Source organism: Macaca mulatta, chromosome 16, assembly GCF_049350105.2.
Source record: "Macaca mulatta isolate MMU2019108-1 chromosome 16, T2T-MMU8v2.0, whole genome shotgun sequence".
Lineage (NCBI taxonomy): Eukaryota > Metazoa > Chordata > Mammalia > Primates > Cercopithecidae > Macaca > Macaca mulatta.
Genome location: NC_133421.1, coordinates 68,398,671 through 68,422,508, shown reverse-complemented (window position 1 = coordinate 68,422,508; position 23,838 = coordinate 68,398,671). Strand labels below are relative to the sequence as shown.

The following is a 23,838-nucleotide window of genomic DNA, read 5'->3' as shown; positions in this document are numbered from 1 at the left end:
CACACCTGGCTAATTTTTTTTTCTTTTTCAAGATGGAGTCTCACCCTGTTGCCCAGGCCGGAGTGCAGTGGTGCCGTGATTTCAGTTCACTGCAACCTCTTCCTCCTAGGTTCAAGCAATTCTCCTGTCTCAGTCTTCCAAGTAGCTGGGATTACAGGTGTGCGCCACCATGCCTGGCTAATTTTTTGTATCTTTAGTAGAGATGGAGTTTCACCTTGTTGACCAGGCTGATCTCGAACTCCTGACCTTGTGATCTGCCCACCTCGGCGTCCCAAAGTGCTGGGTTTACAGGCGTGAGCCACTGCGCCTGGCCTAATTTTTTTTTTTTTTTGTAGAGACGGGGTCTTACTATGTGGCTCAGGATGGTCTCTAACTCCTGGGCTCAAGCAGTCCTCCTTCCTTGACTTCTCAAAGTAGTGAAATTACAGGTATGAGCCACTGGCCCAGCCCCTAGGTAACGTTTCTAAGTAAAGAAAAACATCTATATTCTGTGGTCAGGGGTGGGGTAGTCTAGTAGAAACGACTTAGGAATGAACCAAGTAGATTAGTCTTTAAAGTCATTAGACTTGCCAGATGTTAGTTAATGTCTCCCAGGTTTTTTTATTGTAGCTAACTAATGCTCATTGAATTATGGGATGAGATAAGGCAGGGGAAGGAGGACAGTGTGACAAAGGGCCCATAGAATATTTATGCCATTACATTAGGCTCTCACTTAACGTCGTTGATAGGTTCTTGGAAACTTCGACTTTATGTATTATTATTATTATTATTTTTATTTATTTTTTTTGAGACAGAGTTTTGCTCTGTCTCCCAGGCTGCAGTGCAGTAGCACTATCTCGGCTTACTGCAACCTCTTCCTCCCGGGTTCAAGCATTTCTCTGCCTTAGCCTCCAGTGTAGCTGGGATTCCAGGCACCTGCCACCACACCTGGCTAATTTTTGTATTTTTAGTAGAGACAGGGTTTCACCATGTTAGCCAGGATGGTCTCAATCTCCCGACCTCGTGATCCGCCCGCCTTGGCCTCCCAAAGTGCTGGGATTACAGGTGTGAGCCACTGCGCCCGACACATTATTATTATTTTTTTTAAGACGGAGTCTCGGCCGGATGCGGTTGGTTCACACCTGTAATCCCAACACTTTGGGAGGCCAAGGCGGGCGGATCACGAGGTCGGGAGATTGACACCATCCTGGCTAACATGGTGAAACCCTGTCTCTACTAAAAATACAAAAAATTAGCCGGGTGTGGTGGCAGGCGCCTGTAGTCGAAGCTACTTGGGAGGCTGAGGCAGGAGAATGGCGTGAAGTTGGGAGGTGGAGCTTGTAGTGAGCCGAGTTCGCGCCACTGCAATCCAGCCTGGGCGACAGAGCGAGACTCCGTCTCAGAAAAAAAAAAAGACAGAGTCTTATTAGCTGGGCATGGTGGCTCGCGCCTGTATTCCTAGAACTTTGGGAGACCAAGGCGGGCGAATTGCCTGAGCTCAGGAGTTCGACACCAGTCTGGGCAACATGGGGAAACCCTGTCTCTACTAAAATACAAAAAAAAAAAAAAAAATTAGCTGGGCATGGCAGCATGCACCTGTAGTCCCAGCCACTCAGGAGGCTGAGGGAGGAGAATTGCTTGAATCCGGGAGGTGGAGATTGCAGTGAGCCAAGATAGTGCCACTGCATTCCAGCCTGGCGACAGAGCGAGACTCCGTCTCAAAAAAAAAAAAAAAAAAGAGTCTCACTGTGTTGCCCAGGCTGGAGTACCATGGGGCAATCTCAGCTCACTGCAACCTCCGCCTCCTGTGCTTAAGCAGTTCTCCTGTCTCAGCCTCCCGAGTAGCTGGGAGTACAGGTGTGCCCCACCACGTCTGGCTTATTTTTTTATTTTTTTGAGACAGAGTTTCACTCTTGCTGCCCAGTCTAGAGTACAATGGCACGATTTCGGCTCACCGCAACCTCCACCTCCCGGGTTCAAGCGATTCTCCTGCCTCAGCCTCCAAAGTACCTGGGATTACAGGCATGCACCACCACACCTGGCTAATTTTGTATTTTTAGTAACAACAGGGTTTCTCCATGTTGGTCAGACTGGTCTTGAACTCCCGACCTCAGGTGATTCGTGCATCTCAGCCTCCCAAAGTGCTAGGATTATAGGTGTGAGCCACTGCACCAGGCTGGTTTTTTTTTTCGTTTTTTTTTTTTTTTCTGTTTTTGGAGACAGAGTTCTCCTTTGTCACCAAGGCTGGAGTGCAGTGGTGAAATCTCAGCTTACTGCAACCTCCACCTCCTGAGTTCAAGCAGTTCTTCTGCCTCAGCCTCCTGAGTAGCTGGGACCACAGGTGCACGCCACCATGCCTGGCTAATTTTTGTATTTTCAGTAGAGACAGGCTTTTACCATATTGGCCAGGCTGGTCTCAAACTCCTGACCTCGTGATCTGCCTACCTTGGCCTCCCAAAGTGCTAAAATTACAGGCGTGAGCCACCGCGCCCAGCCAATTTTTTGTGTTTTTTTTTTTTTTTTTTTTTTTTTTTGAGACGGAGTCTCGCTGTGTCGCCCAGGCTGGGGTGCAGTGGCACGATCTTGGCTCACTGCAAGCTCTGCCTCCTGGGTTCACGCCATTCTCCTGCCTCAGCCTCCGAGTAGCTGGGACTGCAGGCGCCCGCCACCACGCCCGGCTAGTTTTTTGTATTTTTAGTAGAGACGGGGTTTCACCATGTTAGCCAGGGATGGTCTCGATCTCCTGACCTCGTGATCCACCCGCCTCGGCCTCCCAAAGTGCTGGGATTACAGGCTTGAGCCACCGCGCCCGGCCTATTTTTTGTGTTTTTTGTAGAAACGGGGTTTCACCATGTTGGCCAGGCTGTCTTCGAACTCCTGACCTCAAGTGATCCACGCACCTCTGTCTCCCAAAGTGCTGGGATTACAGGCATGAGCCACTGCGCCCGGCCCCCCCAACATTTTTTCTTCCCTCATCAGTGTTGTAAGAAAATGATGTTGAATGGCCAGGCACAGTGACTCATGCCTGTAATCCCAGCACTTTGGGAGGCTGAGACCGCAGATCACGAGGTCGGGAGATTGAGGCCATCCTGGCTAATATGGTGAAACCCCATCTCTACTAAAAATACCAAAAAAAAAAAAAAAAAAGCTGTGCATGGGTGGTACGTATGGCCTGTAGTCCCAGCTACTCGGGAGGCTGAGGCGGGAGAATGGTGTAAAAGTCGGGAGGCGGAGCTTGCAGTGAGCCAATATTGCGCCACTGCACTCCAGCCTGGGAGACAGCGAGACTCCATCTCAAAAAAAAAAAGAGAGAAATAAAGAAAATGATGTTGAATGAAATGACATTGTTTGAGGATCTGGTATATTTTGTCAGTATTCCCTAGCTTTGCATCTGACATTCAGAGATTGGAACTTGCCAGCCAAAGACTGGGGAAAATCAGAATTATACTGGATACCGTTAATATGTAGTATCATTAAAAGATGTTTTAAGAGACCTCTGGTGACACCAGAATTAACATTTATTTCCAAGGCGTCGTTATCAAGTGGCATAGTTAGTTGAACACTTGCCTGAGTCCTGGAGGTTAGGTTGAGTAGTCACAGAACTGAAGTGTCTGTGCTTTCCACCACTGAGTCACTTAGGAAGGGACTTGTTGACGCAGCCAAGCCCAATGGATGTATTCATTTGTTTAGATGAATACATGCAATGTATCAAATGATAAAGTCTTTTTTTTTTTTTGAGATGGAGTTTCGCTCTTGTTGCCCAGGCTGGAATGCAGTGGCATGATCTTGGCTCACCGTAACCTCTGCCTCCCGGATTCAAGTGATTCTCTCTTGCCCCAGCCACTCGAGTAGCTGGGATTACAGGCATGCGCCACCACGCCTGGCTAATTTTGTATTTTTAGTAGAGACCGGGTTTCTCCATGTTGGTCAGGCTGGTCTCAAATTCCTGACCTCAGGTTATCCGCCTGCCTAGGCCTCCCAAAGTGTGGGATTACAGGCGTGAGCCACCGTGCCCAGTGATATGTTAAGTCTTATTACTTTGATGAGTTGGAGAATACTTTTCTAGAGTAGCTGTTAGAGGAAAGGGATGGTCAGTAGGAAAAGAGACAAAGCATGGAAAATAGAAATACACAGGTAATACAGAGTTTGGGCAGTCACCTCCCTTACCAAACCAACGACTGATCTGTTAGCTTCTTTTATCCATTTATTATCCATTGATTCATTATTAACAAATAGAAAGTGATGAGATGGAACCAGGAAGAAGAGATTCAAAGGACTTATCCTTGGCTCCCAGTAATAAATTAGTTTGCTGCCATTGAATTAAAATGGTTATCTGGAGATAGATCTGGGAATAGAGGGGCCTGGTAAAGCTGTGGACAAGTCACAAGGTTCACTTTTTTTTATTATTTTTTTTGAGACAGAGTCTTCCTCTGTTGCTCAGGCTGGAGTGCAGTGACGTGATCATAGTTCACTGCAGCCTCAACCTCCCAATCTCAAGCAGTCCTTCTCCTTACCCTCTTGAGTAACCGGGACTACAGGTGTGTGCCACTGCATCCAGCTAATTAAAAAAAAAAAAATTTTTAGGCCGGGCGCGGTGGCTCAAGCCTGTAATCCCAGCACTTTGGGAGGCCGAGACGGGTGGATCACGAGGTCAGGAGATCGAGACCATCCTGGCTAACACGGTGAAACCCCGTCTCTACTAAAAAATACAAAAAACTAGCCGGGTGAGGTGGCGGGCGCCTGTAGTCCCAGCTACTCGGGAGGCTGAGGCAGGAGAATGGCGGGAACCTGGGAGGCGGAGCTTGCAGTGAGCTGAGATCCGGCCACAGCACTCCAGCCTGGGCGACAGAGCGAGACTCCGTCTCAAAAAAAAAAAAAAAAAAAAAAAAAAATTTTTTTTGTCTGGGGGGACTAGAGACATGGTCTTGCTCTGTTGCCCATGCTGGTCTCACTCCTGGCCTCAAGTGTTCCTCCCACCTCAGTCTCCCAAAGTGGTGGGATTATGGGAGTAAGCTACTGCGCCCAGCCAGAGTTCACTTTTTATTTTTTTTTTTAAAGACGGAGTTTTTTTACTCTTGTTCCCCAGACTGGGGAACCTCCGCCTCCCGAGTGCCTGGGATTGCTGCCTCAGCCTCCTGAGTAGCTGGGATTATAGGCATGCGCCACTACACCCAGCTAATTTTTTTTTTTTTTTTTGTATTTTTAGTAGAGACGGGGTTTCTCCGTGTTGGTCAGGCTGATCTCAAACTCCTGACCTCAGGTGATCTGCCCACCTCAGCCTCCCAAAGTGCTGGGATTATAGGCATGAGCCACCACGCCCTACCCAGGGTACCTTTAGGTATCATGTCACATTGAGGGAAGAATTTGTTTGTATTTTGAATTCTACCAGTTTCACAGCTAAAATTCAGTATAACCCTGTGGCTTTCTGGTGATTTGAGGGTTAAACCCAAGTATCAGTAAATTCCTGGGGTTGATGTGATAATTATTGCATTGTGGCCTATGTTTGCGGACATAGCCTATTAGCAGGGCTCTTGGTTATATCTATCTATTTATATATATTTTTGAGACAGGGTCTTACTCTGTCACCCAGGCTAGAGTGCAGTGGTATGATCTCTGCCCACTGCAACCTCCACCTCCTGTGCTAAAGTAATTCTGCCTCAGCCTCCTGAGTAGCTGGGACTACAGGCACATGCCACCATGCCTGGCTAATTTTTTTTTTTTTTTTTTTTGGTATTTTTGGTAGAGACGGGGCTTCACCATGTTGCCTAGGCTGGTCTTGAACTCCTGAGCTCAGATGATCCACCCTCCTCAGCTTCCGAAAGTGCTTGTATTACAGGCATGAGCCACTGCGCCTGGCCCTTGGTAACATCTTGACCCTAATGTGTTGAGGTGTGAACATGTCCAGTAAAGTCAGAGATGGCCTGGCCAGCCTATGTTTAGCTAGGTGTATTTTAGTAGGAAGTAGAAGGTATGTGAATGTGGGAAGGAAGAACCACTTGTCTGAGGCAAGCAAATTTTTGCTACAGATAGTTTTTCTGGCTTCTAGAGGCTATAACCTCATGATTAACTGGGTTAGAAAATGTTTCTGGCCGGGCACGGTGGCTCAAGCCTGTAATCCCAGCACTTTGGGAGGCCGAGACGGGCGGATCACGAGGTCAGGAGATCGAGACCATCCTGGGTAACACAGTGAAACCCCGTCTCTACTAAAAATACAAAAACTTAGCCGGGCGAGGTGGCAGGCGCCTGTAGTCCCAGCTACTTGGGAGGCTGAGGCAGGAGAATGGCGTGAACCCGGGAGGCGGAGCTTGCAGTGAGCTGAGATCCGGCCACTGCACTCCAGCCTGGGTGACAGAGCGAGACTCCGTCTCAAAAAAAAAAAAAAAAAAAGAAAATGTTTCTGGCTGAGTGCAGTGGCTCACACCTGTAATCCCAGCACTTTGGGAGGCCGAGGCGGGCACATCACAAGGTCAGGAGTTCGAGACCAGTCTGGCCAATATGGTGAAAATACTAAAAATAGAAAAGTACTCTACTAAAAATAGAAAAATTAGCCAGGCATAGTGTCACACGCCTATAGTCCCAGCTACTCAGGAGGCTGAGGCAGGAGAATCACTTGAACCCGGAGGCAGAGGTTGCAGTGAGCTGAGATTGCACCACTGCACTCCAGCCTGGGCGACAGTGAGACTCTGTCTGAAAATTAAAGAAGGGGCCGGGCGCGGTGGCTCAAGCCTGTAATCCCAGCACTTTGGGAGGCCGAGACGGGCGGATCACGAGGTCAGGAGATCGAGACCATCCTGGCTAACACGGTGAAACCCTGTCTCTATTAAGAAATACAAAAAAAACTAGCCGGGCGAGGTGGCGGGCGCCTGTAGTCCCAGCTACTTGGGAGGCTGAGGCCGGAGAATGGCGTGAACCCGGGAGGCGGAGCTTGCAGTGAGCTGAGATCCGGCCACTGCACTCCAGCCTGGGTGACAGAGCGAGACTCCGTCTCAAAAAAAAAAAAAAAAAAAAAAAGAAAATTAAAGAAGGAAAAAGAAAAAGAAAATGTTGCCAAGGCCACAGTCCCTGATGAGTCCACGGGTAAAACTTGCACCTGGCTTTGAGCAGGCAGCTGTTTCATCATAGAAGTGTCATGAAGATACAGGTGGGAGATGGAGAGGAAGAGCCTCAGAAAGGTGGAACAATTTATTGCCATTTAAAACATCACTGACTTGCTGGGTGTGATGACTCATACCTGTAGTCCCAGCGCTATGGGAGGCTGAGGTGGGTAGATTGCTTGAGGCCAGGAGGTCAAAACCAGCTTGGGCAACATAGACCCTGTCTGTACAAAAAATACAAAATTAGCCAGGCGTAATGGTATGCCTGTGGTCCCAGCTACTTTGGAGACTGAGGTGGGAGGATCACTTGAACCTGGGGAGGTCAAGACTTCAGTGAGCTGCAATCATGTCACTGCACTCCAGCCTGGGTGACAGAGTGAGACCCTGTCTAAAAACAAGAACAACAAAACCCACTGGCTTTTTGAAGTCAGATTCAGTGGCATTCAATCTTTGGGGTCAACCTCACAGAATCATGATGGGGGTACAGTGCTGCAGGGTAGAACTCGTGACTCGGTTCAGGTTATAGTGCATGACAGTCTGCTGACACAGTGGGGCTCTTGTTAAGCCAAGAGTTTAGTTCCCAAGGGGACCTTCTTGGCCTCATAGGACATGGAAGTGGGGAGTAGGAGAATTGTTGTCCTCCTGAAAAGATAAATTGCTGAGCCCAGGTGAGTCTGGCAGAGTTGTGCCATAGGTGTGTTGTTGTAGCCACCTCTGCACCCTACCCTTGACGTGGAGACAGTTCAAAATAAGGACATTAGGGTGGGTCAGTGGTCGTATTTGCTCCAGTATTAAGGGAAGGGTATTCTAACGAAAACTTTTTCTGGCAGAGAACAGGCTTGGGGTGGGGTAGGGGAACCAAACAAGTGATAGAGTCAAATTCTGGCAATGGAATTTTAAGACTAGCTCAGGTAAATATCAGAAACTACCCTGGAGACTGAAGCAAATTCTACTTGAGCTGGAAATTAAAGGGTCTACACATTATGCTAAAAGTATGGTGGAGTAAGATATAGGGAGTTTGAAGAACAGCTCTGTTTTTCCAACTGTGCTGTTAATGAATGTGTGACCTCTCATTAGTCCCTTAACCTCTGGGAACTGTTTTATGATCGGTCCTCTGAATCTTTGATAGTCATTGTTTCTTCTCCTTTTTTCTGCCTTCCCTCTTGCATTCTCTCCCTTCAAGGTGCTGGGAAATGCCAGGATGATTAAGACACTGCTCTTGCCCTCCAGAGTCTCACATTTGTTGGGAGTGGTGAGGGACAGCAGCATCTAATTCAGTGATAACAATATGGTGAGACCTGCTCTGCACTAGTGGTCATATGTGCAAGGTACATGAGAGCATAGAGCAGAGAAGAACAAACTTTTTCTATAAAGGGCCAGATAGTAAATCTTTTAGGCTGTGTTGGCCACATGGTCTTGGTCACATCTACTTGACCTTGCCTTTGTAGCAAAGCAGCCCTAGACAACATGTAAACAAGTGGGCATAGCTGTGTTCCAATAAAACTTATCTAAGACAAGTGGTTGGCTGAATTTGCCCACAGGAGGCAGTTTGCCAACCTTTGGTATAGAGTAGTGAGCATTTTAGGGAAGACACTTCAGATGTGACAATGGAGGAGGGGCTTGAGAAATAAATGGCAATGATTCAGAGAAAGGGAAGGAAAAGGAAGGGATCAAGCTGATTTGGAAGGCTCAGTTTATCCACCTCTGCAATTTAGAACCTGATGCTTTTCTGTTGAGCTGAACTGGAGGTTGTTCTTAAAAAGGAGGGAAGAGACTATTGAAGAACAGTATTTATTTTTCAGACAGCATGTAGCATGTTGTTTATTTATATTTTTAAGACAGAGTTTCGCTCTTGTGGCCTAGGCCGGAGTGGTGATTTATTTATTTATATATATATTTTTAAGATAGAGTTTGGGCCTTGTCACCTAGGCTGAAGTTCAATGGCATGGTCGCAGCTCATTGCAACCTCCACCTCCTGGCTTCAAGTGATTCTCCTGCCTCAGCCTCCCAAGTAGCTGGGTTATAGGTACCCACCACCACACCTGGCTAATTTTTGTAATTTTTTTTTTTTTTTTTTTTTTTGAGACGGAGTCTCACGCTGTTGCCCAGGCTGTAGTGCAGTGGCGCGATCTCGGCTCACTGCAAGCTCCACCTCCCGGGTTCCCGCCATTCTCCTGCCTCAGCCTCCTGAGTAGCTGGGACTACAGGCGCCCGCCACCGCGCCCGGCTAATTTTTTGTATTTTTAGTAGAGACGGGGTTTCACTGTGGTCTTGATCTCCTGACCTTGTGATCCGCCCGCCTCGGCCTCCCAAAGTGCTGGGATTACAGGCTTGAGCCACCGCACCCGGCCTAATTTTTGTAATTTTAGTAAAGATGGGGTTTCATCATATTGGTCAGGCTGGTCTCGAACTCCAGACCTCACATGATCCACCCGCCTCAGCCTCCAAAAGTGCTGGGATTACAAGTGTGAGCCACCACACCTGGCCTGTTTTTTTTTTTTTTTTAAAGACAAGGCCTCGCTCTGTTGTCCAGGCTAGTGTGCAGTGGTTCGAACATGGCTTGCAGCAGCCTTGACATCCTGGGCTTAAGCGATCCTCCCACTTCAGCCTTTCAAGTAGCTGAGACTACAGGTGCATGCCACCACACCTGGCTGATTTTTTAAAAATTTTATTTTTTTGCAGAGAGAGGGTCTCACTGTGTTGCCCAGACTGGGTTCAGTTTTTTTTTTCTTTTTAAATTTAGAGACAGGGACCTGCTCTGTTGCCCAGACTGGGATGCAGTGACATGATCATAGCTCACTGCAGCCTTGACCTCCTCGGCTCCAGCGTGCACGACTGTGCCTGACTAATTTAAACTTTTTTTTTTTTTTTTTTGAGACAGAGTCTGGCTTTGTCTCCCCGGCTGGAGTGCAGTGGCCGAATCTCAGCTCACTGCAAGCTCCGCCTCCCGGGTTTACGCCATTCTCCTGCCTCAGCCTCTCGAGTAGCTGGGACTACAGGCGCCAGCCACCTCGCGCGGCTAGTTTTTTGTATTTTTTAGTAGAGACGGGGTTTCACCGTGTTAGCCAGGATGGTCTCGATCTCCTGACCTCGTGATCTGCCCGTCTCAGCCTCCCAAAGTGCTGGGATTACAGGCTTGAGCCACTGCGCCCGGCCGGCTAATTTAAACTTTTAAAATTTTTTCTAAGATGGAGTCTTTCTCTGTCACCTGGGCTGGAGTGCAATAGCATCATCTTGGCTCATTGCTACCTCTGCCTCCCCCGTTCAAAAATTCTCTTGCCTCAGCCTCCCAGGTAGCTGGGATTACAGGCACATACCACCATATCCAGCTGATTTTTGTATTTTTAGTAGAGATGGGGTTTTGTTGGCCAGGCTGGTCTTGAACTCCTGACCTCAAGTGATCCACCCGCCTTGGCCTCTCAAAGTGCTGGGATTATAAGCGTGAACCACTGTGCCTGTCCTAAAATTTTTTTGGTAGAGTCAGGGGCCTTGCTATGTTGCCCAGTCTGGTCTTGCAGCCCTGGACTCAAGCCATCCTCCTGTCTTGGCCTCCTAAAGTGGTAGAGTTACAGGTATGAGCCACTAATCCTGGCCTGATTCAGTATTTTGATTCATTGTTATTTATTTACTCTTATGTATTCTAGGACATAACTTCAAGTAGAGCACTGTATTTTTTTAGTTCTTAACTGTCCAATTTGTAGGGAACAGTATATGTATATGTTTTTTCCCGAGACAGGGTCTTACTCTGTCACTCAGATTGGAGTGCAGTGGTGCAATCTCACCTCACTGCCACCTCCTCCTCCTAGGCGCAAGCTAGGCTCCCGAGTAGCTGGGACCAGAGGAACACGCCACCACACCCAGCTAATTTTTTTTTTTTTTTTTTTTTTTTTTGAGACGAAGTCTCGCTCTGTTGCCAGGCTGGAGCGCAGTGGCACGATCTTGGCCCACTGCACCCTCCGCCTCCTACGTTCAAGCAATTCTCCTGCCTCAGCAGTAGCTAGGACTATAGATGCCTGCCACTATGCCTGGCTAATTTTTTTTTTTTTTTTTTTTGAGACAGAATCTTGCTCTGTCGCCCAGGCTGGAGTGTGGTGGCCGGATCTCAGCTCACTGCAAGCTCCGCCTCCGGGGTTTACACCATTCTCCTGCCTCAGCCTCCCGAGTAGTTGGGACTACAGGCGTCCGCCACCTTGCCCGGCTAGTTTTTTGTATTTTTTAGTAGAGATAGGTCTAGATTAGATTAGCCAGGATGGTCTCGATCTCCTGACCTTGTGATCCACCCGTCTCGGCTTTCCAAAGTGCTGGGATTACAGGCTTGAGCCACCGCGCCCAGCCACTTTTTGTATTTTTAGTAGAGATGGGGCTTCACCATATTGGCCAGGCTGGTCTTGAACTCCTGACCTTGTGATCTGCCCTCCTCTGCCTCCCAAAGTGCTGGGATTACAGGCGTGAGCCACCACTCCTAGCCAATTTTTGTATTTTTAGTGGAGGGGGGGTTTCACCATGTTGGCCACGATGGTCTTGATCTCTTGATCTCATGATCTGCCCGCCTCAGCCTTCCAAAATGTTGGGATTTCAAGTGTGAGCCACTATGCCCAGCCCCACAGCTAATTTGTTAAAAACATTTTTGTAGAGACGGGGTTTTGCCATGTTGCCCAGGCTGGTCTCAAACCCCTGAGCTCAAAGTATCCACCCGCCTGTCTCCCAAAGTGCTGGAATTACGGGTGTGAGCTACCACGCCTATCCAGAAACAGTATTTTATTGGAAATGTTCAGGCACATTCGGTGCAGTGTCTCATGCCTGTAATTCCAACACTTTGGGAGGCTGAGGTAGGCAGATCACTTGAGGTCAGGAGTTCGAGACTAGCTTGGCCAACAGGGTGAAACCCCATCTCTTCTCAAAATACAAAAATTAGCTGGGTTGTGTGGCACGTGCCTGTAATTCCAGCTACTCTGGAGGCTGAGGCAGGAGAATCACTTGAACCCAGGAGGTGGAGGTTACAGTGAACCTAGATCACGCCACTGAACTCCAGCCTGAGTAACAGAGCGAGACCCTATCTCAAAAAAAATAGAAAAAAGAAAAAAGGGCCGGGCGCGGTGGCTCACGCCTGTAATCCCAGCACTTTGGGAGGCCGAGGCGGGCGGATCACAAGGTCAGGAGATCGAGACCATGGTGAAACCCCGTCTCTACTAAAAATACAAAAAATTAGCTGGGCGCGGTGGCGGGCGCCTGTAGTCCCAGCTACTCAGGAGGCTGAGGAGGAGAATGGCGTAAACCCAGGAGGCGGAGCTTGCAGTGAGCCGAGATCGCGCCACTGCACTCCAGCCTGGGCGACAGAGCGAGACTCCGTCTCAAAAAAAAAAAAAAGAAAAAAGAAAAAAGAAATATTCAGGCACAAACTTTCAGCTAGGAACAGTTGAGCTGGGGATGCTGATATTTGCAAGATATATTTTTGAGAGCCTGTTTGTTGCTAGCTAAGAATGAAGGCTTTGGCCGGGTGCGGTGGCTCACGCCTGTAACCCCAACACTTTGGGAGGCCGAGGCGGGTGGATTACCTGAGGTCAGGAGTTTGAGACCAGCCTGGCAAACCCCCGTCTGGGGGCAGAACCCCGTCTGTACTAAAAAAAAAAATACAAAATTAGCTGGGCATGGTGTCACATGTCTGTAATCACAGCTACTTGGGAGGCTGAGGCAGGAGAATTGCTTGCTTGAACCTGGGAGGTGGAGGTTGCCGTGAGCTGAGATCATGCCATTCCAGCCTGGGCAACAAGAGAGAAACTCCATCTCAAAAAAATAAAAAGAATGAAGACTTTCCAAAAGCCTACCCCAGATTCGAAACATAGGGAACATGCAAGGGCCCTTACGATGACAGTTGTTCTTAGCCACTCTGGTCTGCCATCCCTTGACAGGCTTGAAGGCATCACAAACAGTTCCGGGCAGCAGCTGCAGTGTTTCCTAAGCCCTCTGTGAGGGCAGCTGGTTGGAAGACCCAAATACACAGAGAAGACAAACTGAGAGTGGCTCATTGGAGTCAGTAGGTCACACCCAGCAGGCTCCTCTCTGGCTTCTCTGATTCCCTTGTTGTATCAGCTGTCTCAGCCTGTTAAATACTTGTAGTAGGAATCCCTCTGGATTCCCCACAGCACCTGTGCCTTCCTGGTCTGGGCATGTGGAAATAAGATGGCCCAGCTGGTGACTAAATAACAAGATGAAGTGCATGTTGCTTGGATTTTGTTCTTTTGGCTCCTCCCTTTTCCTTCCATGTCACTGTGTGCAGATGAGATGTGTGTCCTTGGTGTTCATTAAATCACTCACTTGCGGGACGCAGTGGCTCATGCCTTTAATCCCAGCACTTTGGGAGGCTGAGGCGGGGGGATTGCTGGAGGCCAGAAGTTCAAGACCAGCCTGGGCAATATAGCAAGACCCTGTCTCTACAAAAATTAAAAAAAAGTAGCTGGGTGTGGTGGCACACGCCTATAGTCTCAGCTACTCAGTAGGCTGAGGTGGGAAGATCGCTTGAGCCCAGGAGTATGTGACTGCATTGCGCTAGGATCGTGCCACTGCACTCAAGCCTGGGCATAAAAGTGAGACCCTGTTTCTTAAAAACAAAGAAACAAGGCTGGGCGCGGTGGCTCACGCCTGTAATCCCAGCATTTTGGGAGGCTGAGGTGGGCGGATCACGAGGTCAGAAGATCGAGACCATCCTGGCTAACAAGGTGAAACCCCGTCTCTACTAAAAATACAAAAAAATTAGCCAGGCATGGTGGTGGGCGCCTGTAGTCCCAGCTACTTGGGAGGCTGAGGCAGGAGAATGGTGTGAACCCGGGAGGTGGAGCTTGCAGTGAGCCGAGATCGCACCACTGCACTCCAGCCTGGGCGACAGAGCGAGACTCCATCTCAAAAAACAAACAAACAAACACAAAAATAAAGGTTACCCAGCATCAGGCATGATTTGAAGCCCTTTTTTTTTTTTTTTTTTTTTTTTTTTTTTTAAGACAGAGTGTCTGTCACACAGGCTGGAATGCAGTGGCGCAAACTCAACTCACTGCAGCTTCCATCTCCCGGGTTCAAGCGATTCTCCTGCTTCAGCCTCCTAAATAGCTGGGACTACAGGTGTGCACTACCACGCCAGGTGCTTATTTTTGTATTTTCAGTAGAGATAGGGTTTCACAGTGTTGGCCAGGCTGGTCTGAACTCAAGTGATCTTCCTGCCTTGGCCTCCCAAAGTGCCGGGATTATAGGCATGAGCCATCGTGCCCAGCCTAGAAGCCTTTTAATATTGATGTGCTTTGGTATTGAATGCATATACTTTTCTCCTTTGCCCACATCAAGGTGCTATATATAAAACGGGCACAGGAGGAAGCACTGGTTAGTATACAAGGACTGTGTTTTCACTGGGAATCATGCAGAATGAAAGGAGAGCCAGGTAAGCACAGGTTGTCATGTGCAGTGATTTCAAGAGTAAGCCATATGCACATTAGTAACAAATATTTGTAGGTTTATGCTTCTTGGTTTGCCTGAACCCAGGCTGTTCTTAAACTTGGTACTTTTTATTCTTTGAGATGCTAACCAGTTAGTGCTCCTAACTGATTGATAGTGAGGCCAGCAGCTATCGTGTTTGCATTGAAAATGAGTGTAGTATGGGTGGTAGTCATGGGCTTTTTATGGTAAACTTTTTTTTTTTTTTTTTGAGACAGTTTCTCTATCACCCAGGCTAGATTGCAGTGGCGCAAGCTCGGCTAACTGAAACCTCTGCCTCCTGGGTTCAAGCAATTCCTCTGCCTCAGCCTCCCAAGTAGATGGGACTACAGGCACATGTCACCATGCCTGGCTGATTTTTGTAATTTTTGTAGAGATGGGGTTTCGCCATGTTGACCAGGTTGGTCTCGAACTCCTGGGCTCAAGTGATCTGCCTGCCTTGGCCTCCCAAAGTTCTGGGATTATAGGCATGAGCCACTGTCCTTGGCCTGGAAAAGATTTTTCTGTGTTTTGCTGCATAAAGAAAATGAAAAGCCGGGCGCGGTGGCTCACGCCTGTAATCCCAGCACTTTGGGAGGCCAAGACGGGCAGATCACGAGGTCAGGAGATCAAGACCATCCTGGCTAACACGGTGAAACCCTGTCTCTACTAAAAAATACAAAAAAACTAGCCGGGCGAGGTGGCGGGCGCCTGTAGTCCCAGCTACTCGGGAGGCTGAGGCAGGAGAATGGCATAAACCCGGGAGGCGGAGCTTGCAGTGAGCTGAGATCCGGCCACTGCACTCCAGCCTGGGCAATAGAGCGAGACTCCGTCTCAAAAAAAAAAAAAAAAAAAAAAAAAAGAAAAGACAAGCCGTAGACTGGGAGAAATAATTTGCAAAACATATATCTTATGGAGCACTTGTGTCTAGAATATATAAAGAACTGTTTTTATTTGTGTGTGTGTGTGTATTTAATACAGACACTGTCTCACTATGTTATCTACACCGGTCTCAAACCCCTGGCTCAAGTGATCTGCCTTCCTCAGCCTCCCAAAGTGCTAGGATTATAGGTGTGAGTGACCACGCCCAGCCAAGAACTCTTAATAAGGCAAGCTGGGCATGGTGGTTTGTGCCTGTAATTCCAGCACTTTGGGAGGCTGAGGTGGGAGGATGATATGAGATCAGGAGTTTGAGACCAGCCTGGGGAACATAGGGAGACCCCATCACTACATAAAATGATAAAACAAAAAACCTGCCAGGCATGGTGGTCCTTGCTTGTGGTTCCAGTTGCGCGGGAGGCTGAGGTGGGAGCATTGCGTTAGCCAAGGAGGTCAAGGCTGCAGTGAGCCATGATTGTGACAGTACACTCCAGCCTGGGCAACAGAGCAAGACCTATCTCAAAAAAGAAAATAGGCCAGGAGCGGTGGCTCAAGCCTGTAATCCCAGCACTTTGGGAGGCCGAGACGGGTGGATCACGAGGTCAGGAGATCGAGACCATCCTGGCTAACATGATGACACCCCGTCTCTACTAAAAAAATACAAAAACTAGCCGGGCGAGGTGGCGGGCGCCTGTAGTCCCAGCTACTTGGGAGGCTGAGGCAGGAGAATGGCGTAAACCCGGGAGGCGGAGCTTGCAGTGAGCCGAGATCCGGCCACTGCACCCCAGCCTGGGCGACGGAGTGAGACTCTGTCTCAAAAAAAAAAAGAAAATAATAATAATGATAGTAAGACAGTCCAGGCTGGGCATGGTGGCTCATGCCTGTAATCCCAGCACTTTGGGAGGCCGAGGCAGGTGAATCACCTGAGGTCGGGAGTTGGAGACCAGCCTGACCAACATGGTGAAACCTACTCTCTAGTAAAAATACAAAAATTAGCTGGGCGTGGTGGCAGGGGCCTGTAGTCCTAGCTACTCGGGAGGCTGAGGCAGGAGAATTGCTTGAACCTGGGAGGCAGAGGATGCACTGAGCCAAGATGGCGCCACTGCACTCCAGACTGGGTGACAGAGCAAGACTCCATCTCAAAAAAAAAGCCAGTCCAATTAAAAACTGGGCAAAAGCTTTGAATACTGTGTCAGAAAAGATGCAGTAAATACAAATAAGCACATAAGATGCTTGATATCAGTAGACATAAAGGAAGTACATGTGAAAACTACAGTGTGAAACTGCTACACTTCTGCTAAAATGGCTGAGATCAGAAAGGCTAACAGTACCCAGTATTGGTGAGTAGGTGGCAGATTTAGAACTATCAAACATTAGGGCTGGGCGCTGTGACTCATGCCTCTAATCCCAGCACTTTGGGAGATTGAGGCGGGCAGATCATGAGGTCAAGAGTTCAAGACCAGCCTGGCTGACATAGTGAAACTCCATCTCTACTAAAAATACAAAAAATTAGCCAGGCGTGGTAACGGGCGCCTGTAATCCCAGCTACTCGAGAGGCTGAGGCAGGAGAAACGCTTGAACCCTGGAGGCGGAGGTTGCAGTGAGCCAAGATCTCACCATTGCACTCCAGCCCGGGTGACAGTGAGAGAGACCGTCAATAAAAACCAAAAAACTATCAAACATTACTGGTGACAATGTAAAATGTTACAACCACTGTAGAAAACAATTTGACAGTTCCTTTTTTTTTTTTTTGAGACAGAATCTGGCTCTGTTCCCCAGGCTGGAGTGCAGTGGCGGGATCTCGGCTCACTGCAAGCTTGCCTTCTGGGTTCACGCCATTCTCCTGCCTCAGCCTCCCCAGTAGCTGGGACTACAGGTGGCCGTCACCACGCCTGACTGATTTTTTGCATTTTTAGTAGAGACGGGGTTTCACCGTGTTAACCAGGATGGTCTCGATCTCCTAACCTTGTGATCCACTTGCCTCAGCCTCCCAAAGTGCTGGGATTACAGGTGTGAGCCACTGCCTTTTGTTTTGTTTTTGAGGAAACTTTAATTGAGGAAGACAATTACTTTAAAAATTAAACATTTACCATATGACCCAGAAATTCTACTCTTAGGTATCTACCCAGCAAAAGTAAAAACATGTCCACACACACAGACTTCTTACTTTTAAAAAGTAAAATGTTTTTACTTTTACATGCACAAAGACTTGTGTGTGATTGCTGCCAAAACCTGGAAACAGCCGGCTAGGGTGGCTCATGCCTGTAATCCCAGCACCTTAGGAGGCCAAGGTGGGTGGATCGTTTGAGCTCAGGAGTTCAAGACCATCCTGGGCAACATGGTTAAACTCTATCTCTACAAAGAAATACTAAAACTTAGCCAGGCGTGGTGGTGTGCATCTGTGGTCCCAGTTAACTTGGGAAGCTGAGGTGGGAGGTTTGCCTGAGCCCAGTGGGTAGAGGTTGCAGTGAGCTGTGTGTCATTGCATTCCGGCCTGGGTGATAGAGTGAGACTCTGTTTCAGAAAACACAAAAAACAAAACTGGAAACAATTCAGATTTTGATCAATTGTCCATCAACTAGTGAATGAATATATAAAAGATAGAACTGTATCCTCATAGTGGAATGCTACCTAGCAATTTAAAAAACTATTGGTATATGAAACAAAATGGATGAACCTCAGAAATATGCTGAGTGAAAGAAGCCAGAGACATAAGTCAACATATTGTATGATTCCATTTATATGAGATATCTGGGGCCGGGGGCGGTGGCTCAAGCCTGTAATCCCAGCACTTTGGGAGGCCGAGACGGGCGGATCACGAGATCAGGAGATCGAGACCATCCTGGCGAACACCGTGAAACCCCGTCTCTACTAAAAAATACAAAAAACTAGCCGGCCGAGGTGGCGGGCGCCTGTAGTCCCAGCTACTCGGGAGGCTGAGGCAGGAGAATGGCGTAAACCAGGGAGGCGGAGCTTGCAGTGAGCTGAGATCCGGCCACTGCACTCCAGCCCGGGCTACAGAGCAAGACTCCGTCTCAAAAAAAAAGAAAAAAAAAAAAAAAGAGAGATATCTGGTAAAGGAAAAAGTATAGAAATCAACATATTGTATGGTTCAATTTATATGAAATATCTAGTAAAGGAAAAACTGTAGAAATAGATTTAAGGCCAGGCGTGGTGGCTCACTCTTGTAATCCCAGCACTTTGGGAGGCCGAGGCGGGCAGATCATGAGGTCAGGAGTTGGAGACCAGCCTGGCCAACATGGTGAAACCCTGTCTCTACTAAAAATACAAAAATTAGCCAGGCGTGGTGCTGAGCACCTGTAATCCCAGCTACTTGGGAGGCTGAGGCGGGAGAATCGCTTGAACCTGGGAGGCGGAGGTTGCAGTGAGCCAATACTGCACCACTGCACTCTAGCCTGGGTGACAGAGCAAGACTTCGTCTCAAAAAAAAGAAAGATTTTAAAAAGTAATCTTGGTGGCCCTCCCAAGCCTAAAAGGCACATTCTACACTTTCTCTACTGAGGGCAGCTTTTATTGGTTCTCTCCAGTGGTTTGACAAAAACCATAAACTTACTAACTTAGAATAATTGGGCCATTTATAGGTATATAGTCATTTGCAAAAATATGTGGGAAAGTTTAGATTTGTATGGTAGCTAAATTGAGGGTAGAGTGATCATCATTTGCTTTACAAAAGAAGGCATATTCATGTTCTGTATGAGTTTTCATAACTAAAAAAAGGACAAGGTAATCTTCCTCTCCCCACCCCCAATTTCTTTTATTGACAGTGGTCTCCCCCATTGATGGGGACTCCTAATTGATGGGGTCCTCTCTAGGAGATTTTATCACATTTGTACAGCTTCCTGTTAAAAGCAGATCCCTGTAGCTCAGTCTAGATCCTTAAAGCATTACTATAGGTTGGGGATATTGGGGGCAAACTGAAAATACGTAGTCAGCTTACAGTCATTTCTGCTGACTTTTCCAAGTGCCCCCTTACATCATTTAGCATTTGGGATCTGTTTGCATTAGGATTGAAATGGAGAATTGTCTAATCCATTCTCCTTTGCTTTTGGAGCGTTTAGGGGAGATTGCACTTGCACAACTGGTATTTTGGCGGGGGTAGGGGGTGTATTTTGAAATCGTTCTATAACCAGTGTGTCATTGTTACTCAGCCTGTCTAAAGAATCACTTCTGGCTGAGATTTATATCCATTTTATTTTCTCTCTGGCAAAAATTCAAGTGGCTCTTCATCCAGCTTTTTTTCCTCCCCTTCTCTAGCTTAATTTGTCAGTTCCATTCTTAAACATTCTACATAGATGCCTGGTTTCCTGAGCCAACTCTTTTCTCTTACTAAATGGGGTGATGTTATGTTTTTAAGCTACTATGTAGGTGACAAAGACATTTTACTCTTTGAGCGTTCAGACTATCTAGTCAACACAAGCTTTATAGAAGCAGCTTTCTCTGACCCAGCATTCGGAGATGATTTTGATTTTCAGGAATAAATGTTTTTAAAGGGGATTGAGGTTTCAAAGTGAGATCCTCCAGTCTGCTTGTAAGGTAAATGCCTGCCTGACCACTAGATGCTTCCCAGGAGCTCTGCCACCCTCCAGTTTTTCCTTCTTTCCTTGAAGATTTTTTTTTTTTTTTAATAGAGACAGGGTCCCACTATGTTGCCCAGGCTGGTCTGTAACTACTTGGCTTAAGTGATCCTCCCACCTCAGCCTCCCAAAATTCTGGGATTACAGGCGTGAGCCACAGTGCTGGCCGAGTTCAGATTTTCTTAAGGCATTGTTTGGAAAGCAAGATTCCAGGAAACTCCTTCTTAGGTTGCAGTGAGCTGAGATCGCACCACTGTACCAGCATGGGCCACAGAGCAAGACTCCGTCTCAAAAAAAAAAAAAAAAAGGAAACTTCTCCTTGTTACCAGGGTTTTTTTGGTGCTTGAGTAAGCGTTGCTTGTTGCTGCTTAAAATACATCATCAGCAGCTCTCTTTCCATAGAAACTACATAGAAGCTACAAGGCTTTCTTGCTACAGTTGGGATTGCCACTGCTTCGAATGCTGTCAGCCTGTGTGTTTATTTGTCTGTAAAGTTATAGCCTGGTGGGGCCAGAATGGCAGCCAGTCTTGAAAGATTATATATATATTGCTGCTGTATTTGTTTCTCTCCACGTCCTAGAGATCCTGTGAAAAAGGAGCTCTGGCTTCAGATCACTGCAGAGTTTTGCCATCTTCCCTCTCTTACCCAGGGAGACTGAAATGACAGCATGAGCTGGCCTTCTGTGCTCACACCCGCTCCTCCTTCCTAAGACAGTCTTTGAAACTTGCAAGGACAAGAATACCCAGTGCCACATGGCAGTCGAAGGCCTCCTTTTTTTTTCATAGTCAAACTTAAGCCTTGACAAAGTGCTTAATTTTATAAACAAAGAATTAGACACTTGGTTTACTTCCCCTGCTATAAAACTATGCTTGGAGCTGGGCGCAGTGGCTCACGCCTGTAATACCAGCACTTTGGGAGGCTGAGGCGGGTGGATCACCTGAGGTCAGGAGTTGGAGACCAGCCTGGCCAACATGGTGAAACCCTGTCTCTACTAAAAATACAAAAAAATGGCCGGGCATGGTGGCTCATGCCTGTAATCCCAGCACTTTGGGAGGCCGAGGTGGATGGATCACGAGGTTAGGAGATCGAGACCATCCTGGCTAACATAGTGAAGCCCCATCTCTACTAAAAAAATACAAAAAAATGTAGCCAGGCATGGTGGCAGGCACCTGTAGTCCCGGCTGCTCGGGAGGCTGAGGCAGGAGAATGACGTGAACCCAGAGGCGGAGCTTGCAGTGAGCAGAGCTTGCGCCACTGCACTCCAGCCTGGGCGACAGAGCAAGACTCCGTCTAAAAAAAAAAAAAATAGCTGGGCGGGGAGTAGTGTGCGCCTGTAATCCCAGCTACTCGGGAGGCTGAGACAGGAGAATCCCTTGAACCTGGGAGGCGGAGGTTGCAGTGAGCTGAGATCATGCCGTTGTACTCCAGCCTGGGCAACAAGAGCGAAACTCAATCTCAAGAAAAAAAAGCTATGCTTGGTTTATGGTTTGATGGATCACTGTAAAAGCAGAATATAAATGTTTGAAGATTCCAAGCATCAAGGTACTTTTGGAACATGCTGTAGGTATGGTCCCCCCCGCTTTTTTTTTTTTTTTTGAGACGGTGTCTTGCTCTGTCGCCCAGGCTGGAGTGCAGTGGCGTGATCTCGGCTCACTGCAGTCTCCTTCTCCCGGGTTCAAGCGATTCTCCTGTCTCAGCCTCCCGAGTAGCTTGGATTAAAGGCACGCACCACCACACCCATCTAATCTTTGTATTTTTAGTAGACACAGGGTTTCACCATGTTGACCAGGTTGGTCTCGAACTCCTGACCTCAGGTGATCCGTCCGCCTTGGCATCTCAAAGTGCTGGGATTACAGGCATAAGCTACCGCGCCCGGCCAGTGCCTCTTCTTATTTAAGGAACTGATGTTTGAGGACAAATTGTGTGTTTTTGTGTGTGTTTGCACATGTGCTGCAGCATTGTTAGACTCAGCTGTTTATGTTCATGGGTCTGAAAAGTCTCCAGATTATTTGTTGGACTTTTAAGATGCATTGTTTGCTTTTGTTTTAACTACCTTGTCTGGCACATTTGTGTTGTCTTACACTCAAACAAATTTGTGCCTCTGCAATCTCTGGCATCCAGTAGTGTGGGGTGGGGATCAGAAATGTGCTGGAGAGGTGATAGGGATTGACAGGGTAGAATTTACTAGATTGTAGTAGACTACCAGATTTTACTAGATTTTCTTTTGATCAGTTTGTGGATTGTTCCACCAGAGGGCAGTGAAGGAACAGAGATGACGTAGAATTCAGACTCTTCCTTTTTCTTTTCTTTTTTTTTTTTTTGAGACGGAATCTCGCTCTGTTGCCCAGGCTGGAGTGCAATGGCCGGATCTCAGCTCACTGCAAGCCCCGCCTCCCGGGTTCACGCCACTCTCCTGCCTCAGCCTCCCCAGTAGCTGGGAGTACAGGCGCCCGCCACCTCGCCCGGCTAATTTTTTTTGTATTTTAGTAGAGACGGGGTTTCACCGTGTTAGCCAGGATGGTCTCGATCTCCTGACCTCGTGATCCGCCCGTCTCGGCCTCCCAAAGTGCTGGGATTACGGGCTTGAGCCACCGCGCCCGGCCAAGACTCTTCCTTTTTCTCAAAAACGGGACAGGGTTGCCTTTAGCTGAAGCAAAGGTGGACAGCGTTTATGGTTAGATTTACTTGAATCCTGGCTCCTTATGTGAGCACAGATAATGTCCTGTAAGAGTTTTTAGAGGCTCAAATTGTGGTCTGTGAAGGTGTAGTATGTATTAATTTTTAAACTGGAGGCTCTAGCACAATAGCTCATAAACATTCCTTATTTTCATCTTGAAATGGAAATTGCACGTGTGTGTGTGTGTGTGTGTTGTGTATATGTATATATATATATTTTTTTTTTTAAGAGACAGAGTCTCGCTGCTTTGCCCAGGCTGGAGTACTGTAGCATGACCTCGGCTCACTGCAACGTCTGCCTGCTGGGTTCAAGTGATTCTGCTGCCTCAGCCTTCTGAGTAGCTGAGATTAAAGGCGTGCACCACCATGCCCGGCTAATTTTTGTAATTTTAGTAGAGATGGAGTTTCACCATGTTGGCCAGCCTGGTCTCGAACTCCCAACCTCAGTGATACAGCCAGTTAAAAGTGTGTGTGTGTGTGTGTGTGTGTGTGTGAATATATATATATATATATATTTTTTTTTTTTTTTTTTTGAGACGGAGTCTTGCTCTGTCACCCAGGCTAGAGTGCAGTGGCACAATCTCGGCTCCCTGCAACCATCTCCTCCTGGGTTCAAGCAGTTCTCTGCCTCAGCCTCCCAAGTAGCTGGAATTATAGGAGCCCCCCACCACGCCTGGCTAATTTTTTTTTTTTTTTTTTTTGTATTTTTAATAGAAACAGGGTTTCAACCATCTTGGCCAGGCTGGTCTTGAGCTCCTGACCATGTGATCCACCTGCCTCGGCCTCCCAAAGTGCTTGGATTACAAGCATGAGCCACCACCCCTGGTCGGAAATGTATATAGTTTTAAATCTCTCACCATCATTTGCCATCACATAGTCCCCCAGCCACACTCTATAATTTTAAAAGTGCTTTATTTTCTTCCTAGTGCTTATCACTGTCTGAAATTACCTTGTTTTCAGTTACTTTTTTATAGTTTGTCTCCCCCACCCACTTCAGGCTGTATTTAGCCTAGCATAGTGAATGTCTGGCACATGGTAGGTATGCAGTAAGTATTAGAAGGAAGGAAGGAACATTTTCTTGGAATACCGGTAACTGTTCAGGTATGTTGTGGGTTTTTAAAATTTGTTTCACTTTTCATTTCTGAGAAAACAGAAA

At 47.5% G+C, this 23,838-nt stretch overlaps 1 protein-coding gene and 2 long non-coding RNA genes across 5 annotated transcripts in view; all 3 read left to right on the top strand.

Moving 5' to 3' along the window:
• The window catches only part of LSM12 (LSM12 homolog), a 37,110-nt gene that overhangs the window by 8,005 nt on the left and 5,267 nt on the right, over window positions 1–23,838 (top strand). The gene's annotated exons all lie outside the window — the stretch shown is intronic.
• Window positions 1,581–23,838, top strand: LOC144335769 (uncharacterized). Its single transcript, XR_013406920.1, has 2 exons — window positions 1,581–2,388; window positions 23,424–23,838. It is a non-coding gene; the product is annotated as an uncharacterized LOC144335769 (long non-coding RNA).
• On the top strand, window positions 3,703–5,527 carry LOC144335763 (uncharacterized). Its single transcript, XR_013406914.1, has 2 exons — window positions 3,703–4,573; window positions 5,282–5,527. It is a non-coding gene; the product is annotated as an uncharacterized LOC144335763 (long non-coding RNA).